This window comes from Pelophylax lessonae (assembly GCF_965119305.1).
Source record: "Pelophylax lessonae genome assembly, chromosome: 13".
Lineage (NCBI taxonomy): Eukaryota > Metazoa > Chordata > Amphibia > Anura > Ranidae > Pelophylax > Pelophylax lessonae.
This window is the reverse complement of record NC_138780.1, coordinates 52,160,316-52,181,773: the sequence shown is the minus strand read 5'-3', so window position 1 is coordinate 52,181,773 and position 21,458 is coordinate 52,160,316.

The following is a 21,458-nucleotide window of genomic DNA, read 5'->3' as shown; positions in this document are numbered from 1 at the left end:
ACTCTGGCATATAAGAAACCCCCCATGATTGGCCCTTCTAAGCCAACTGACCACCGTTGAGAGGCTAGGATGTGTATAGTTGTGAACTGGCTGCTTTGGGTGTAAGCTGCCACATTAGTTCAGCATCCTCTCAAACCAAGAATGACTTGGGTTTGGGTGGTACTCATGGTCAACCCAAACCCGAACTTCATTTCATACAGAATAAACTTTCCCTAGCTACTGATCCCAGCAAATATAACAAACTAACCATAAATAGATATACGCCCTTCAGATTTCCATCTGCTGCCCAAATTGCTGGTGCTTGAGGCGGATGCAGGTACCTGTCAAAGAGAGGTACATGAATCCATTGGTGTTGGGCACTGCGGTTGGAGATTTTATACTAGACACTTCTTTCTCAGTGCACTTCCTCCCTCCCTCCCCTGCCACTGCACCTATCACACTGATAGGCACATGGGTTAAGAAGTTCTGTAGTAGGGGTAGGCAAAGCCTGATGGGGAAGTCAGAGACTAGTTCTTCATCAGGCCTGCCTTGCAAATGACTGACAATAGGCAGATCCAAAGTTGCCTATTCAGTCCAATAGCAAATTCCAAATGTGCCCATTGACATAGTCTATCAATCAACAGCAAGATGATCTAATGGGGAACTAGTCCCTTCGTTTGCCATCAATCTCTGCCCACCCAGTAACACAATTAATTTCCTACATATAGGCATTGCTATTTTTGGGTAACAACATCACCATTATCCCCCGCCCCTTTGTGTACATTTAGCTTTCAGATGGGAAATCTCCCAGCCTGCAGATGAATGGGGCCAGGGATAGAGAACTATTCAAGAAGCTGTCAGGTGCATGATTGCTTCACAGCACAGACATGTCCCACACTGAGTACTGGCTGGTCTTAATTACCACCAGTTTTATAATCTGCAATCTGGCAGTAATTCCAGTAGAGACAGGTTCCTAACGTGGAGGTAGTTAGAAATACCTTAATTTGTGGCTGCATAGGTAGTTCTAATGGAAACTACCACCAGAAATGTGTCCTTACTGCTTTATTAAATTCCCCTGGGAAAGTCCATGAATACCAAAGCTCAATCATTATTTGATGTTTGGCAGGTGAATATATTGGTAGTTGGTGAATGTATTGGTAGTGCAGTCACAGTCTGCCTAGCTTTACTTTACCTTGGAGTTATTCCCTCTAGACTCCCTCCCACAACTTAAAATCCTGGATTGACATATGGTTTACACCTCATGTATGTGTGCAGCGGGTGCTACCCACTGCTTTGTCTCCCGCTGTCCCCACCTGCCCCCCTTCTCCTATCAGTGTGGGAAGCAAAGACAGTGGGGACCGGAGCAGCTCAGAGCACTACCACAGCAGAAGACTGGACCAGCCATCCCAGAGGGAGAATGCAGCTTCGGGCTTGTGTGTTCCCTCCTGCCCGCTGCTCGCTCTGTTTCTCCCCCTTTCTCCTAGGCACAACAACGGGCCAGGAGGACAAATAGTTTATGGGATGTGTAGTCTCAGAACACCAGTGGCCCCATTGAATCTTATTGGGGGCAAACTACAGCCCCCTGAATGCTCTGCTAGGAGAGAACAGAGCCTGGAGCCCAAGAAAAAGAGAAGGGGAGGAATGTTTGTGACAGAAAATAGAGGAGGCTGAGGTCTAGACTGAGGGGGAGAGAGACCAAGCCAAAAAGTCTCTTGGGTTGTGCCAGCCTTTGCACCTGAAGCAGGGGAGAGTTCCATGCTACCCTGTGCCATCATGAAGAGTGTAGAGAGAGCCACATTACTCCCCAGCACTGCAGGAGATAGAGGGTCATGTTTGCCCAGCATCATCAAGAAGCCGAAAGCTGGAACCAGTGCCAAGGTACAGAGGTGCTGCACCACGGTCCAGAGTCACCCTGACAACCCTGAGGGAGGGGTCCCCAGCAGGGAGAGCCATCACTGCTGTGTTACTGGGTCTGGTGAGAGGGCCTTGCATTCACTACTTGCTATAGCCTGAACCATTAGGAACTGTCCACCCTGTTATCCTTTAGCCCTATTACTGCCTGCAGGCCTTATTCTTGGCCCCAACACACTCCGAGCCCCAACTATTAACCAGTGACGATTTAGAACTAAAAAACTGCCCTACAACTGTAACCGTCCCAAAGACCAGCTTTTTTGCCATTTAAAGGGGTATCCTACCCACTCTCCTTTCTTTGAGTACACTCAAAACCACTAGGGAACTTCTATCTCTTAAGACATGTTTTAGAGTACAGTTGTGTTGTTTATTATTGATTTACGTATTTAAGTATAGATTTTTGCTATTAATATAGGGTTACTTATATATATATACGGTATTTGTTTTTTTATTATCTGAGAACCATTTTGTTTAGCAGGCTGTATTCTAAGTTACCCGCTGTGGGTTAAACTCTGTCTTACATGCTTATGTATGCAAATCCTTAATAACAGATACAGTAAATAGTGTCTGCCACTAAACAGGTGTGGGTTCTTCTATTGTCAATATCCAGTCAGGTGAAAGGTACTGTACACTTGTGTGTTGTACTGATTTATGCAACCAGGTGTGTCAGAGGGGCTGAGGTTGTTCTTGGAGTCGAGACATGGAACAGGGTACCCAAAATTACCAAGTGCCTGCTTCGAGGGTGACGCTTCATATAAAATATTGTGAGATATATGATAACTGCATGAAAGGCAATCTTGCTTCTTCGTTCTTTACTTGGGATAACACCATGGCCTACGTTTAAAATACCCTTTGTGTCCTAAACATGAGAGCTCCTGCCGCATAACTTGGGAGCGCTCAACTGTGACCCCTGCACAGCAGCAGACCCAGAGCAGGTAGCAATAGCTACCTTTCACAGTACATCCTTTCCTTTTTTTCCAAACCATTCTCTGCTCCAGGAAGCATTGTAAATCAAGCAAGCAGTTTTTATGGCACAAGTTCAGACATGCTGCATCCAGGAGTTCTTTCAGCTTTGCAAACAAAGGTTTTTGTGGAAAATTTGTTTTAATAAAAGAATTGTTACAATTTAGAACACGCACTTTATGAATCATAGTAAATTAAAATTAAAGCTCAGTTTGCAGGGTGCTACAGGGTGCTCAGTTTGTTTAAAGTGGCTTAGTAGCTTTTTTTTAAATAGTAAAAAAATAAAAAAAAAAAAAAGGAAATAAATCACCACATTCCAGGTTGAAAAAACTTTTCTTAGACCTCATTCACACAGGCGTACCTATGAGTACACCCATGCAAAGGGCATTCTTTTCCCACTTAGGATACACAGGTGTTCTGTACATCAGCGTGCAGGAGGTCCTATTTATGTCCATTGGGATGGAGCCCCTGCATTGACACAGCCGCTGGTCCCAATTTAATAGCCGTGCAAGTGTTAGTCCCCAAATGCATATTCTCTGCATTCGGTGACATGCATTCTCACCTGCATGACTGTCAAACTGGGACCAGCATCTGTGTCCATGCAGCTGCTGCAACCTAGGAGACATGAATGGGACAGCCTGGGTGTGGATGCACAGATCCTGTGTGGGCAAAGACGACCCTTTGTACAGGTGTACTCACAGTACGTGGACCACCCCCTACATGTTTCGTCATACGTGACGTCTTCTGGGGATTGGTCCAGACCAACCCCTGGAAAACGTCACGTATGACGAAAAATTTAGGGCATGGTCTATGGTGGTGACAGCATCACGTTCCCTGGCTCTGATTGGAGGTCGATCCACTTCCATCCTGGATGCCGGGCCTATGCTAGATGGAGCCCGCAGGAACGCCACGGCAGTGCCCAGTCTATTTTTCACTGCTTCATGTCATCTGTTTAATCATGAGTGCGATATTTTAAATACTTTAATAATAAAAAATTAACTTGTTTACTGTACTATTGGAGCTTCTCTTCTTTTCCTATCACGATTGTTGACTGTCTGACTATGTTATTGGCTGGAGTATTTGCCGTATGCTTTGATCTTACTGATGTGTCCTGGCTGCCTTTCTGGAGAGTATGACCGTATTTCCTTATGGTTGGATGGGATGCCTTTATGACCACCTATAATTTAGTGGTCTATACATTCTGGTAAGGAGATCCCGGAATCACATGGGGTGTGAAGTGTTTTTCATCAACTTTTCAGTCACCCTTATCTCCCTGTCCGGTTTTCTGGCTCCTTTCTGGGAATTTTGATTCTTCTGGATTGTCTGTCATGGATTCTGTATGAACTTTTTAATTAATTATTTTATTTTACATAATTTTTTGGGAACCTGTATGATATGCACCTATTGTACTTACTATATCAATTTTAATTCACGTTGAATTCATGTTTATATTTATTGTAGCGCTGCACTATCCTTTTACATTGTTTATTGTTGGAAGCTTGTATTTTTTCAGGTGCTAGCTGCTCCCCTCATTATCGCAGTGTTTTTTTCTTGTTTACTCACAGTACGCCTATGTGAATGAGGCCTTAATTGAATCTTTATTTTTATAGATTAAAACCATTCACAGGTGATCTCTGCCACTATTCAAAAATAGGAAAAGTTGCTGCAGCCTGGAGTGTAATGATTCATTTTATTTTCTAAACACTTGAAACAGAACAGCACCTGGGGATGTTGCAGTGTAGCCTGTGATAAGCCACTCACCTTGAGCTGTATATATACATTTTGGTATCAGTGCTCCCCTCTCAATAATTCCCGCACTCACCAGAGGACGGCACCCCTACAGGGGTAACCAGTGTGTAGAACCTTAGGGTGAATCACTCAGCCAAACAGGTTTCAATCTCCACTCCTTTTGGCGTTACTCCTAATTCCACTTTCCCATAGGTATGATTACAGGCGATATCTCATCATATAGGCAATCCCTGTTCCTCATGTCTGCAAAAGGAGTGGAGATTGAAACCTGTTTGGCTGAGTGATTCACCCTAAGGTTCTACACGCTGGTTACCCCTGTAGGGGTGCCGCCCTCTGGTGAGTGCGGGAATTATTGAGAGGGGAGCACTGATTTCCTCACCCAGCACCCACGTTTTGGAGCCACTTCTGGGACCCACCGTTTTCTTTAAGAAGAACTTTTTCACCTATATTTTTAGTTTTCCATAACAACCTCACTTATGAACTTTTCTGGAAATTAATTGATTTATATGGACTTTCTTACTGGATCATTTATATTGATTTTTTTATACACATATATTATTTTTGGCTCACTGTAAACCACCTAACTTATTGAAATAGTATATCTGGTTTTCCAGATCACTTTACTATAATTTCTGAGAGTCACATTAGACACCTCTATTTAATTGAACTATATATTTTTTTTATTCACATCTAATTGAACTATATTTCTTTATTCACTTGGTATTTTTAAAGCATTATTAATTTTTATATGGAAGCACACTACATATTTATTTATTTTTTAATTTTATATTTAATGTATTTCTAATCAGCACCTAGTCACTTTGATCTGCACTATACCACTTGCAATTCTATTTATATTACTGTTATTTATATCATTGTGTGTTTTTATATTGTATTACTTATGTATTGGTCTAGTGCAATTGCCCATATTTATTTGGTTTCTAATAGTAACATGTTCAGCCTATTGACTGACATACAATTCTTGGCAGCGCCGATTTACCCTATTCTTTTATTAAAGGGGTTGTAAAGGCAGATTTTTTTTTTTTAATGCATTCTATGCATTAATTTAAAAAAAAAACCCTTCTGTGTGCAGCAGCCTCCCCTATGTAAGGTTCTGGCACTCTCAGTGCCTCCTATCACATCATTTCCCAGTGCTTTCCATCTACCTAGATAGATGAAGCACATATAGGTGTGTTTCCCTTTAAGAGTGCTGACATCATCACTGAGCGCCGGACTGAACAGCTATTTAAATCACCAGCTCTCACTCACATGTGTTCGTTCAACCTGCTGTGTGCCTAGATGTGCCTTGATGCTAACCTGTCTTGAAGCTCTCATGCTTGCAAGCATACCTCGCTGTCGGAACCACGCTGCGCTGATCCCTGTATCCCGCTACCGGATCATCCGCTCTTGTCGAACCTCTCCTCTGCTACATTGCTACTAGTGATAAGTACCCCACAGGGGAAACCTCAATAACCTTCATACTAAAGCTTACACTGTCTAGCTCTGCATACTAAGGACTGTTACTACATCTGCACTATCTAGATTGCTAGCTCTTGAGCCTACTATCATCTGCTCTTGCACTGGGTTAGTCTCTCCTGTATGTCATCTGCTATCCTATCATCTACTACCATACATAATTGCTAACCTATCTGCATCCCACCTGTTACTAGCTCATTCTCAAGAACATTCCTCTCAAGTGTCTGTCACCTATCGTCTCAACTCAACCTGTCTCTTCAGCCTATCACCTCTATACTACTATATACATAGATCACTCCAGGAACTTCTTATTGAGTGTGTGTATTTACTTGCTGAATTGAGATCATCCACACATGATGAGTCATTGGGAGTTGGGATTGGTGTCTCAGCGTTTCTCTACATGACTACTGAAGTGGAATATTTCTGCAGCTGTAAATCCACATCATACATAAAACGCAGGAGCGTTACAGATTGAACGAACCAGATAAAATGGATTCAGCAGAAATGACCACTCAGGTGACACAGTTAACACAACAAGTAACTGCGTTAATACACGCACTTACTGAATTAAAAGAAGACAATCGGGCTCTGACGCAGCAGGTGGCCAGACTGACACAGCCTTCTGCTGCTCAACCCCCAGAACCTCTTGTCCTTCTACCAGACAGGTTTGATGGTTCCCGTTCCTCTTTCCTTTTTTTTCGTATGGATTGTGAGCTCCTATTTATCCTTAAGCCTAGGACCTATCATAATGACTTTATTAAAGTGCATGCTGCCATTAATTTGCTTTCTGGCAAAATGAAAACGTGGGCATACCAGAAACTGCAAGAAAAAAGTCAGATCCTAGACAATTGGGAATCATTTGCAATTGCGATGCACTCCCAGTGTCTCCCCTCCCAAAAATCTACTCCTAAACCTGCTCCAGGTAACCGCAGACCCCGGCTACCTAGGGAAAAAAGGAAACCAAATGAATATGGTGATCCTGCCTGGTCATGGTCCAAGCCTGCCTTAAACAGTCAGCCTTGTCACTCTGACACATCTCATTTGAACCCTGATCCTACAGAGATGGATGAGGAGCTTATGGAGATTGGTGCCGTACATACTAAGTTGTCCTTACAAAAAAAAAAAAGATCACAGGAGAATCTGTGGCCTTTGTTTTTATTGTGGAGAAGGGGGACATTTCATTACATCCTGCCCAACCCGACCCCATAGGCCTAAGGCTCTCCCAATGGAGGCCAGGCGAATCCGAACTGTCTTCCCTGAGAAACAGCCTGGAAATTACCAAGGCTGTTGCCAGCCCTGTCCCCGTCCTATATCAAAAAAGGGCACCCAGACTTTGACAAATATTGGAATAGATATTCCTTCAACTCCAGTGAACTCGATACCACGTTCTAAAAAACCTCCTGTACCACCTCCTGAGGATACTCTTATTTTTGCAAGCACATTTTTAGCTTCCAATGAAAACATTAAGATTCTTGCACCTGACTGCGTACGCGCTTCTAATGGCACGGTGGTATGTAGGAAGGATCTGAGGATGTTTGAAGAAGCATTGGTTGCTAGGACTACTAGGATTACTTCGGATGGTTATGCGTCCGATTCTAGTGAGGGGTTCATGTAGCAGATACCCTAACAACAAGTCCTATCCGATTCTCAGATCGGTTACCAACCTGATCCGATTCTCATATCGGCAACAAGTGATCCGATTCTCACATCGGTTACCAACCTGATCCGATTTTCATATCGGCAACAAGTGATCCGATTCTCACATCGGTTACCAACCTGACCCGATTCTCGTATCGGCAACAAGTGATCCGATTCTCACATCGGTTACCAACCTGATCCGATTCTCGTATCGGCAACAAGTGATCCGATTCTCGCATCGGTTACCAACCTGATCCGATTCTCATATCGGCAACAAGTGATCCGATTCTCACATCGGTTACCAACCTGATCCGATTTTCATATCGGCAACAAGTGATCCGATTCGCACATCGGTTACCAACCTGATCCGATTTTCATATCGGCAACAAGTGATCCGATTCTCACATCGGTTACCAACCTGACCCGATTCTCATATCGGCAACAAGTGATCCGATTCTTACATCGGTTACCAACCTGATCCGATTCTCGTATCGGCAACAAGTGATCCGATTCTCACATCGGTTACCAACCTGATCCGATTCTCATATCGGCAACAAGTGATCCGATTCTCACATCGGTTACCAACCTGACCCGATTCTCGTATCGGCAACAAGTGATCCGATTCTCACATCGGTTACCAACCTGATCCGATTTTCATATCGGCAACAAGTGATCCGATTCTCACATCGGTTACCAACCTGATCCGATTCTCATATCGGCAACAAGTGATCCGATTCTCACATCGGTTACCAACCTGATCCGATTCTCACATAGGCAACAAGTTTTTTTTTTTTTTTCCAATTTTCACATCGGCAACCAGTCTTATCCGATTCTCGTATCGGCAACCAGTCTTATCCGATTCTCGTATCGGCAACCAGTCTTATCCGATTCTCGTATCGGCAACCAGTATTATCCGATTCTCGTATCGGCAACCAGCCTTATCCGATTCTCGTATCGGCAACCAGCCTTATCCGATTCTCGTATCGGCAACCAGTATTATCCGATTCTCGTATCAGCAACCAGTGTTATCCGATTCTCGTATCGGCAACCAGTCTTTTCCGATTCTCACATCGGCAACCAGCTTTTTCCGATTCTTGTATCGGCAACCAGCCTTATCCGATTCTCGTTTTGGCAACCAGTCTTATCCGATTCTCGTATCGGCAACCAGTCTTATCTGATTCTCGTATCGGCAACCAGTATTATCCGATTCTCGTATCGGCAACCAGTGTTATCCGATTCTCGTATCGGCAACCAGTCTTTTCCGATTCTCACATCGGCAACCAGCTTTTCCCGATTCTTATATCGACAACCAGCCTTAGAGGCCTTCCGGAGCCGGCCTTACGGGGGGGGGGGGTACTGTAAGGTTCTGGCACTCTTAGTGCCTCCTATCACATCATTTCCCGGTGCTTTCCATCTACCTAGATAGATGAAGCACATATAGGTGTGTTTCCCTTTAAGAGTGCTGACATCATCACTGAGCGCCGGACTGAACAGCTATTTAAATCACCAGCTCTCACTCACATGTGTTCGTTCAACCTGCTGTGTGCCTAGATGTGCCTTGATGCTAACCTGTCTTGAAGCTCTCATGCTTGCAAGCATACCTCGCTGTCGGAACCACGCTGCGCTTATCCCTGTATCCTGCTACCGGATCATCCGCTCTTGTCGAACCTCTCCTCTGCTACATTGCTACTAGTGATAAGTACCCCACAGGGGAAACCTCAATAACCTTCATATTAAAGCTTACACTGTCTAGCTCTGCATACTAAGGACTGTTACTACATCTGCACTATCTAGATTGCTAGCTCTTGAGCCTACTATCATCTGCTCTTGCACTGGGTTAGTCTCTCCTGTATGTCATCTGCTATCCTATCATCTACTACCATACATAATTGCTAACCTATCTGCATCCCACCTGTTACTATCTCATTCTCAAGAACATTCCTCTCAAGTGTCTGTCACCTATCGTCTCAACTCAACCTGTCTCTTCAGCCTATCACCTCTATACTACTATATACATAGATCACTCCAGGAACTTCTTATTGAGTGTGTGTATTTACTTGCTGAATTGAGATCATCCACACATGATGAGTCTTTGGGAGTTGGGATTGGTGTCTCAGCGTTTCTCTACATGACTACTGAAGTGGAATATTTCTGCAGCTGTAAATCCACATCATACATAAAACGCAGGAGCGTTACACCCTAATACTTAACTGAGCCAGTCTTCATGCAGCGATGTTGCAGAAGTGTCTAAGCTGCCTGAGACTTCCTTCCTCATTGGCTGAGACAGCAGCGTGGTGCGATTGGCTGCCACTGCTGTCAATCAAAATCATTCAGCCATACAGGAGTTTGAGTGGGGGGGGGGTGGCTGGGTTGCAGCTCGGTGTCTGAATTGACTCAGGGAGCTGTGACTCGGTTTGGGTGCCCCCATAAAAAGCTGCTTGCTGTGGTGGCATTCAACAGGAGGGAGGGGCCAGGAGAGCCAAAGAGGGACCTGAGAAGAGGAGGATCTGGACCATTCTGTGCAAAACGACTGCACAGAGCAGGTAAGTATACCATGTTTGTTATTTTTTTTTAAATGAGACTTTACAATCACTTTAACAGTGACAGGTAGTAGGATATAATAATAGTGGCTAGGTGTGCTCAAAGACCAGACATGGTGTAACGGAACTGCGACCCACACTGTGCTTATGGACTTCTGTCAGTATACCGCTTCCTCCAGTCTGGATCATAGATATCAAATATTCCAGCACCCCCCCCCCCCCCCATACAAAGCTAGCTGACAACTTAGCTTGTACAAGTTCTGGAACCTTCTCCTTTATTGAACAACTTACACAGAATATATACAGCATGGACATCCCCCTCCTGATCAGATTACCCCATCAGGTCAGAAGTTGCCTGATTACATCATATGCAGATGAAATAGAATTAACCTGAACTAATTATCTAGCCATCTGGGACAGAAACAATATGTGAGTTTATTAACAAATAACAATGGGACAGACAGTCTTAACAGAATACACATCCCACCTCAATACACAGACAATAGGAAGAGACCACCAGTGACAGACTGTCCGTCTCTGACAATACACATAAGAGTAAACACAGAATCCATTGTAGATAACAGGTGAGTATACCAGCATATTCAAACGAGGTGTGGCAGACAGGTGGTTGAGCTGATGATATTAGCATCTGCTATAAGTCTTACTGTGTTGGGGAGACATGGACTTAAATCCAAATTAACATTACTCCAAGGGCCTGCTTAATCATCAGACCGTTGTTCTGTCTCCACGGGGAGCAATCACCGGTGCTCAGTGGACATCGCTGCCACCGGACCCCCTGATTGGCTCCCCCTGTGGCCAATCCGCACGTGCGCGCCCCAACTAGTGATCCCATGAAACGACATACAGGTACGTCTTTTCGCGGGACAGAGTCGACCTGCCACTGTATAAGTATGGCGGCTGGTCAGCAAGTGGTTAAAAGGATTACACAAAGCGTGTTTGCTGGTCTCCTAATTGAGACAGCTTCTATTTCTAGTGAGTTGCCACTTCTCCTAGTAGTTACACAGGAGGAATTTTAAACAGACAACCTACAAGACACATTTGTGAACTGTTTAGTACCATTTGGACTTTCTTTTTGAGCGCTGCAATATTTGTATTTTTTGAATTTGTATGAGGATTGTATATTTCCTTTTTATTGCTAGCAGCTTTTAATGTATGGTTCGTGACTTGTAGGGGGTAGCGCTGACCTTACTATTGTTTGTTTTCACTGGCTGGGTTGGACCACCTGAAATGACTACAAACTCTACCACCTCTTGTAAACCTTAGTACCTATCCAAGAACCACTGCACCACCAAATTGAGGCTGTGTGCTAGGTAAGGCGCTTGTGTGAACTCTCCCTGCCGGAGGGTGGACAGGAGGTTGGTGCCATTGTCACACACCACCATTTTCTTGCACAAGTTGCTGTGGGAGTAACCACCTCTGGGTCTGCCCCTGCAGAACAGAAAGAAAATACCAGCTGCAGCACCTTGTGGCATCTTTTAGCCTGAGCCATAGAAAAGCCTCTTAAATGCTTAAGGGGAACTGGTGGATCAGAGGATGACTATGGGGAGAAACATATTGAAGAGGTGGTGGAGGGGACAGCTTTAGCACCATCACCACCAGATGTAAAGACACAGGGTAGCTAAACAAGTTTCATCAGTGTGCCCTGTCCTGTCTCCTTCCCAGCTACCAGCAGATTCACCCCTGCCTACTACTTGCTCGACCACATGAGGAAACATTGCTGTCCATGTGATGATGAAGGGTGGGAATGGTCTTCTGGGCAAAAAAAAATACCAGCTGGGAACCTGCCACTGACACAAGCTGAAAATTTCCAGAGGGGGAGGAATTCACCAGTTGGAAAGGCAGGAGTTGTAATGCCAGTAATTTAGCCAAGTTTGCATTTAGGCATGGGCTTGGAAGTGGCTGTGGGTATATTTTGTTTCGCTCCAGAAGTTGGGGCACAGCTGGTTGGGTGGGGTTGGCAGAAGGTAACAGCCTACACTAGCCCCTACTCTGCATGCAGACCCTCTTCCTTGCTGGAGGAGACATGAGGTAGACCTCTAACACCACTTGATATACTGCCATCCCTATCAGTGGAGGCTTCTGAGAAGGAATTATGTATGGTGGTGGTAGAGGTAGAAAGGGTGGAGCTCCTATTTTCCTGATAAATAGGTTTCTGTTGTTCCAATCACCTGCAAGGTGAGGGGTCAGATGGTACCCAAAAGGCCAATATTATTTCCACATTTAAGGCAGAGACTTCTGATAACAGTGCGTTCAGCTGCACACATGCTAAAAAAGGCTCACACAGGTGAGTTCTGGAGAGTGGACCATGGGAAAACAGTGCCCTGCACCCGTGAAGCTCCGCCATCTGCTGGAACAGGGCGACATCTCCCCCCCACTTCTCTGCAAGCTATCCCTAGATAATATCCTGCCTTGGTGGGGAACCTCACCCTCGCTTTCCTCTAGCAGGGCATCATAACTTACCAAGGCCCAGGCTCCGGCCCTTCTTTCAGCAAAAACCCTCCCCAGACTGACCTAGGAGACCAAGACCTACAATTCTGCCTCCTCTCCTGGCAACAGCAAGGGCCCTTCTCCATAGTGCCAGATTAAACTCTGTGGAGGCCCCTAGGCATTTAAACCATTGGTTTTGTGGAGGTTTCTTGTGTGCACAATCTAGTGGGATGACATTGAACTAAATAGTGTGCATGTCAGCCGCTAGATGGAGATGCCCATCACTACTGTACTTTACACATACGTAGGCTACACCAAAATGTTTTATCAGCTGACAGCCGAAAGAAGTTGAGCTTTTAGAAAACAAGCTGTAATGTAAACCAGACGTCTATGGTTTATGTACTTTAAGTTGTTATTGGGTACATTAATACAGCATTTTCTCTATAGAGTTTATAATGTAAAGTTTACATTTCTTTGGGGTGATTTTTTTTTTCTTTCTTTTGTAAACAATTTAAGAAAGCTTCATTGTAATTTTCTTTCAAATCAATGTTATTTTGGTGTCTCATCGCAGGGTCCTTAAACGGCGTTGGTCCCATAGGCCGGTGCTTACTCTGCTTATTTAGTAATCTGGCACTGCTTCTCCAAGACCACCCAAAATATTTACTGTATATCCTTCTCTTGCATGCATCACTGGCAAGGCTGGCCCAAGACATTGTACTGCCTGGGTCCAAGAATGAAAGGCTGCCCCCTACAACCATCCCCCCCCCAAAAAAAAGTCACGCTACCAAAAGGCCCCCCCACATTCATTATTTTCTATCATGATAAAATAAGATTAAAATTAGATTTATCAGGAATTCAGCTTTACATGCAACAGCACCTTGTCTATATGCAAAATTATATGACATACCCCCATGTCACCGCTTCCCCATCTTTGCACCATAGGGCATCCATGGGTGCAGTGCATGTCAGCACAGTGGTCCCCCCCCCCACCCTTCCAGACCCATGTGGAGGGAACCCGTTGCACCATGGATGATATGCCACTGGGATAGGACTGTAGAGGGGCGAACTAGGGCAGTATAGGGGCTGGCTAGGGTAGTATAAGGGTGGGCTAGGGCAGTATAGGGGCGGGTAGGGCAGTATATGGGCAGGCTAGAGTAGTATAGGGGCAGGCTAGGGTAGGATATAAACAGGTTAGAGTAGTATATAGACAGGCTAGGGTAGTATAGGGGCAGGCTAGGGTGGTATAGGGGCAGGTTAGGGTAGTAAAGGGGCAGGCTAGGGAAGTATATAGAGAGGCTAGGGTAGTATATGGACAGGCTAGGGTAGTAAATGGACATGCTAGGGTAGTATATGGACAGGCTAATGTAGTATATAGACAGGCTAGGGTAGTATATGGACAGGCTAGGGTAGTATATGGACAGGCTAGAGTAGTATATGGACAGACTAGGGTAGAATATGGACAGGCTAGGGCAGTACAGGGGCAGGCTAGGTTAGTATATAGACAGGCTAGGGTAGTATATAGACAGGCTAGGGCAGTATAGGGATGGGCTATGGTAGTATAGGGACAGGCTAGGGTAGTATAATGTCAAGCTAGGGCTGTATAGTTTTGTAAACATGACAGATTATGCAACATTTGGCAATCTAGCCGATCAGCAGCCACTACTAGAAAAACTGATGGACACCCTTTGCGTCCTGTCACACAGAACTAACTTATATTACCTCTTTGTTGCTTTCTCCCAGTGCTCTCACAATCTTTAGTGCCTAGCTTCACGATTGCACCAGTGCAGAAGAAGACGGGCCAGGCGCAAGGCTACCTACACCCCCTCCTACAGTTCCACCCAATAGAAATGCAAGCCTTGCAAGCTGCACCCAAACATTGGCTGCTGGTGGGGGGAGCCGGTGTGGGAGGGATCTTCCATTGCTCTCTGTCTCCTGTGGGTACCCTGCCCCCCGGCAGCACACACACCTGAGCTCTTCATGTGTGCTCAGGTGTTTAACAGCTGGTGTTAGACTGTGTGCGAGCACTCTCGAGCCCGGCAACTATGAGTATGTGTGTTGAGGGCAGCAGGGTGGCCTTTTTCCAGGGCCGTGAAGCGGCCCAGGGTGCAGTTGTCATCCTGCCCTTGGCTCAGTCCACCCCTGGATGACACACAAAACTGCTGAAAAAAAATTCTTGGGCGTCAATTTGCCGCCTATCTCAATTTGCCGCCTGGGTCAAATGGACCAAGCGGGACCCATGGTAGGGCTGGCCCTGATCACTGGTAATAAATGTCCAAGTGATTTACCAGAGATAAATACAGATACATACATTAATATTGTTTTTGTTAGTAATAAACCCCTGCAAAAAACAGAAGCAAACAATTTCATGAACTTAGGGGAAACCCATCACACATAGAAACAACAATCTGAGCTCAGACTGACTACAACCCAGCTTCTCACCAAATTTGAGACACTCCAGCTAAAGGAAGGAACCCTATATACTGTATATTTTCCACAAAATTGTATGTTAGGATAGGCACTAAAGTGGTCCCTTTTTGTTTAAAAGATTTGTCAGTCCTGCATTCTCCATTTTGGCAATGCTTGATTTTAAAGTGATTTTTTAAAGTCTTTTTTATTTTTTTCATAAAAATAACAAACAAACATGTTATACTTACCTGCTCTGTGCAGTTGGTTTTGCACAGAACAGCCTGGATCCTCCTCTGCTTCTGCCCTCTGCTCTCATAGCAAGCAGCTTGCTATGGGGGCACCCAAGCCGAATCACAGCTCCCTGTGTCCATTCAGACACAGGGTGGAGACCAGGCCCAACCCCCTTTCTCTCCTCATTGGCTGCCTGACTTTGATTGACAGCAGCTGAGGCCAATGGCGCCGCTGCTGTGTCTCAGCCAATCAGGAGGGAAAGTCCTGGGATGGCCGAGGGATTTGTGGACATTGCTGGATAGAGATGGGGCTCAGGATGTATTAGGGGGGCTGTTGCACACAGAAGGCTTTTTATCTTAATGCATAGAGTGCATATGCATTAAGATAAAAAATGTATGCCTTTACAACCCCTTTAAAGCAGGACAGCGAACAGTATGTTTTCTGTACTTCTCACATTCCTTTTTTTTTTTAAATATGTATTCTTCACTGGCCTTTAAAACATTCTTATTGAGTTGTAAAGGTTGTGATTTCCACGAAACATCTTTGCTATACATCATTTGAACTTTGCATTTGTTTTTGGTAACTACTGCAAACAGCATGTTTACGGGCCTTGCACAAGTTTATGAGATGACCCTAAGTTTGGCACAATGGAGAGATTTGTCTGACTTTACTGCTATTTCTTTAGGAGTCAAAATACCAGAAGGCTGACAGCTGTTGACCTCTCTGACCTTGACACTGTTTAATTAGGTTGTGCTAGTGAGGCCATAAAGTTGGAGACATTTATTTTGATTAAAAGCTGCACAATGATCAATTAGCCCTTGTATGGATACTTCACTTTACATAAATTCTTCCAAACTGACATTATTAAGATGGGTCAACCATCACAAGGCACATAGAATAACAGTACTAATAGTGGAAGTCCTATTTATTTATTTATTTGTTTGTTTCATTTATTTATTTTTTTAAAAATTGTACTCATTTATCAGATTTTTTCAGCCGTTTTACCATAAAGAAACTTAAAAAAAAAACATTTAGGTCTCAGGGAACTGCTGCTAAAAAAATATTATATCTACAATTTAGGGTTTATTAGCATGATCAGTAAAACTGTATATAGATATAGTAATAAACACAAGAATAAAGAATGTGACATAACTAGAGACTTTGAAACCCAGTAACTTTTAACACTGTTATGCTCTGCAAGACAAAAGTATTTTAAGTAAAAACAATTCCATCGTATATCTCAAAAATAATAGATTTCTTTCTCATTTGAGAACAGGCCTAGATCTAGGGGGTGCTTCAGTGAGTTGTGCCCCCAGATTTTAGTTGCGCCCCACCCAGGTCTTCAAAAGTACATCCACTGATCCATGAGGCAATGTGATGTGGACGTTTTATAAAGGGGGACTCTGATGGGGCAACTGAAAAAAGGGGGGGGGGGGTAATTGATGTAAAGAGGAACTCTGATGGGGACCCTAATGTAAGGTAGGACTCTATTGGGGACACCTGATAAAAGGGGGCCTCTGATGGGGACAGTTGATGTAAGGGGCAATCTGATGGGGGCCTTGATGTAATGTGGAAGTTTGAATGGGACTCTGTTATAAGTGGGACTCTGATGGGGCCCATGGTGTAGAGTGGGTCTTTGATGGATACCCTGATGTGGAGGGGACCCTAATGTAGAATGGAACTCTGATGGGGACCCTGATGTAGGGGTACCTGTAATAAGGGGCACGAGTTCTGTTTACTCATCCTAGTGGCATCCTAATACATACTAGTGTTCCCTGTTCACTTTTGCACCATCTCTGCACTACCCTTCAGGCATTTCTTCCGGGTCATGACTAATGGTAAAGAAGCGAGCCGAGTGAACAGGTTATACCAGTGGTGTATTTTGGTTTTGAGCTGCCCTAGTCAAGACTAAAATTGGGTGCCCCCCTTCCCCTCCTATGTAAATTTGCCCAACCCCTTCCTGTTTAACGGATGTGACTCCCTCCAAAATTGAAGGACTACAAGTCCCAGTAAGAACCCCTGAGATCTCACGAGGGGGGGTGAGAGGGAGTAGGAAAGAGAGGGGGGGTTGGTAAGGGAGGGTGAGGGAGAATTAGGGAAGGTGGCGGGAGAGATAGAGGGTGTTGGGGGAGAGAGAGGGTGTTGGGAGAGAGAGAGGGGGGGTGATGGGGAGAGAGAGAGAGAGAGGGTTTTGGGAGACAGAGAGAGGGTGTTGGGAGATATATAAAGAGAGGAGAGAGGGGGAGGGGGAGAGAGAGAGAGAGAGGGAGGGAGGGAGGATGGGGTGGGAGAGAGAGAGGGGGGTGAGAGAGAGAGGGGATGAGAGAGAGAGGGGGGATGAGAGAGAGGGGAGATGAGAGAGAGAGGGGGATGATAGAGAGAGGGGGATGAGACAGAGAGGGGGGATGAGAGAGAGAGGAGGGGATGAGATAGAGAGAGAGAGGGGGGATGAGAGAGAGAGAGAGAGGGGGATAAGAGAGAGAGAGGGGAGGATTAGCGAGAGGGGGATGAGAGGGGGAGATGAGAGAGAGAGAGAGGGGGGTGAGAGAGAGGGGATGAGAGGGAGAGAGGGGGGATAAGAGAAAGAGAGAGAGGGGGGTGGAAGAGAGAAAGAGAGAGGGGGTGGGAAATAGAGAGAGGAGAGGATAAGAGAAGGAGAGAGGAGGGGATGAGAGAGAGAGAGGAGGGGATGAGAGAGAGAGGAGGGGGTGAGAGAGAGGGAGATGGGGGTGAGAGAGGGAGAGGGGGTGAGCGAGAGGGAGGGGGGTAATAGAAAGAGGAGGTGGGTGAGAGAGAGGGGTAATATAAAGAGAGCTAGAGCGCAAGAGGCGAGAGAAAAAGAGGGTGAGGGGGAGAGAGTGGGGGTGGGGGAGAGAGAGAGGGGGGGTGGTGGGAGAGAGAGAGAGGGGGTGATGGAAGAAAGAGAGGGGTGAGAGAGAGAGGGATAGGGGGGTGGGAGAGAAAGGGGGGTGGGAGAAGGTGTGACGTCACTGGTTGCTAGATGCCAGGGTCTCAGATGGAGGCGGGGTGGCTATTTTGCTGTCCCCCTGCAAAGTGCCGCCCTAGGCCTAGGCCTTGTCGGCCTAGGTCAAAATACAGCACTGGGTTATACTGTTTCCTTACATCTCTATCACATTGTGTTGCAGACTGTCAGTGACCCACACACAGTGTTGAAGTTATGCCCCCTGACTTTCTTACTGCACCCCCAGGTCTGATTAGATTAGCCGGCTCGATTCGGCTCTGCTTGAGAATACAAGGCAGAGCTATTCAAATTTTTCTCCAAAAGCCAACGGTACATCAAAAAACCATTGGTGTATTGTAGAGATACAAGAAAAAATAAAAAGATCTTGTGCTCATGCAGATGTAAATAAAACAAGTGCTCCACTTCTCAGAGCCTCCAGTGTTCCCATACAGACAGACATGTTATGTATGTACAGACCATGTTATGTTATGCAGACAGACATGTTATGTTATGTTATGTTATATTATTTTATGTTATGTTATGTACAGACCACATGTTATTGACCTACTATTGCTAGTCAGGTCAGTAGTGCGTGTGTTTGGGGATATTGCTGGGGGTGACAATACAAAGTTAACGACACCTCCAGATCAGTTCGCATATCGCAGTGCGAAATGTCAGTTTGGACATGAATCAGATCACATAGATGTTGACACACATGCAATTTGATTCTGGTGTGGACCAAAAAAAGGGTCCTGTGTGACTTTGTTTCAAATGCAATGCAAATTTAGCCATACACAGACATTGCATGTGATTTGCAGAGCAGTGCACTGCGAATCACATGAGATGTCTGACATCGCTGAAGTGTGAACCAGCACTAAGGGCCTAATTCACTATAAGTTGGGAGTAGAGCTGCTCACTTCTCCAGAAATAACTCCAGCCTAAACTAATTAGCATCCTAATTAGGTGAAGTTGCTGCAGTTAAACCTTCAACTAGGTGCTTTAGTGAATTCAGGTTTGGAGTTAACCAAATTCCCTTTATGTTTTTCATAAAAGGAAATTTGTCTATTCTGAATCACTATTACACAGCAATGTCATCTATTATGGTTTATTTTGATTTTAAGGTATAGTTATGTATCTTATGTGTTTTAACCTTTAGATTTACTAATAGCAGACTACACATCTGTCTAATTAGCAATCATCATTCTTTATTCATCTGAAACTTTCAGGCATGTCTGATTGTATTCAGCACTTTGGTGTAGTGGTCTATGCTCATAGACAAAGATTGCTAGGTCATGAGTTCAAGGCCCAACCATGATAACACCCTGTGTATTCATAGTTGTGTGTCATTATTTTTTTTTTGCCACATAGTAATACATTGGCTACATCACCTAAAAATGCATGTCAATGGCCATGTATATTCAAGAAACAGACATATGTGCAGGGTGCAATTATGCATTTGCCAAGTTTCAGTATTTATTTACAGTTGTCTAAAATTTAAGGAGGTGATGGCACACTTGGGATTTGAACTCATGCTCGCAGTGTTTATAGATAGGAACACTAACCACTAAATCATTGAGCTGAGCATGATTACCCATGGAATATTTAGTCCCATGTTTCAATAGTTAACCACTTCCTTACAGGGCAGTTACACCCCCTTCCTGCCCAGGCCAATTTTCAGCTTTTTCTGCTGTTGCATTTTGAATGACAATTGCGCGGGATGCAACCCTGTACCTAACACAAATGTATGACATTATTTTCACACAAATATTGCTTTATTTTGGTGGAATTTGATCACTGCAAGGTTTTTTTTTATTGGCAAAAAGAAGACCTAAATGTTTTATCTCTAAAAAAATTTGTTTTTGTTTATGTAATAAAATTTGGTAAATCAATATGTTTTTTGATGCACTGACGAGCATTGATGAGGCTGCGCTGGCAGGCACTGATGAGACACTAATATGCAGCACTGATGGACACTGATAGGCGGCACTGATATGCAGCATTGATGGGCATTGATAGGTGGCACTGATGGGCAATGATTGGCACTGGTGGGCAGCACTGATAGATGGTAATGATGGGCAGCACTGATAAGGAGGGCCCTAACAGGTTCCCTGAGCACTGATTGGCATCAATGGTGGCATGGGTGGGCATCCCTGGTGGCCATGGGTCAGCAATCCCTGGTGGCTCTAGTGGCATCCCCCAAGGGTCTGCACTGGTAATCAATGCTCTGATTACAAGCACAGACCCCCCCCCCCCACACACACACACACACTTACTTTGCATATGAATGCCATTTCTTCATAGCTGAAAGTGGCCCTCACCATGATTAGCCAGTTGATTGTGACCACTTGCTGGAATGTGTGCAACCCAATTTGGTGTCATCTCTGGTCCAGGGCGAACGCCAATGTGCAATTTGCAATTTATTGTAAAGAGATTTTGATTTATTTTAAAAATGGTGCACACAGACAACTAAAATGTATTGGAAAAGTTTTACCTAGGCCAGTGATGGTAACCCTTAACTCCCCCCCTAGATGTTTTTGCCCTACATTTCCCATAATGCTCATGTACTCTGCAGTGTAGGTGAGCATCATGGGAAATGTTACAAAACACCTGTGTTGCCAAGGTTCATCATCACTGACCTAGGCCAACTAAAAAGGTGAGTGAGCGCTGTAGCAATCTTTTATTTAGTAATCATTTTTAGTGATTTTTTATGAAATGTTTTGGTTACATTCATCCACAGAGGCTGAATGGAAATTTTGTATTATTCCTTAACTTATATATATTTTTAGCTAAATATATACATACACACTTTAATTAATTCTTACAATTTAGCCCCCCCACACTCTCCCCCTCCTCCCCCACCACACTCCCCCTCCTCCCCCCACACACACTCCTCCCCCCCACACACACACACACAATCCCCCCCCCACACACACACACACACACACTCCTCCCCCCCCCACACACACACACTCCTCCCCCCACACACACTCCTCCCCCCCCACACACACACACTCCTCCCCCCACACACACACACTCCTCCCCCCCACACACACTCCTCCACCCCCCCTACACACACACACTCCTCCCCCCCACACACACCTCCCCCCAAAAAAACACACACACTCTTCCCCCCACACACACTCCTCCCCCCCACA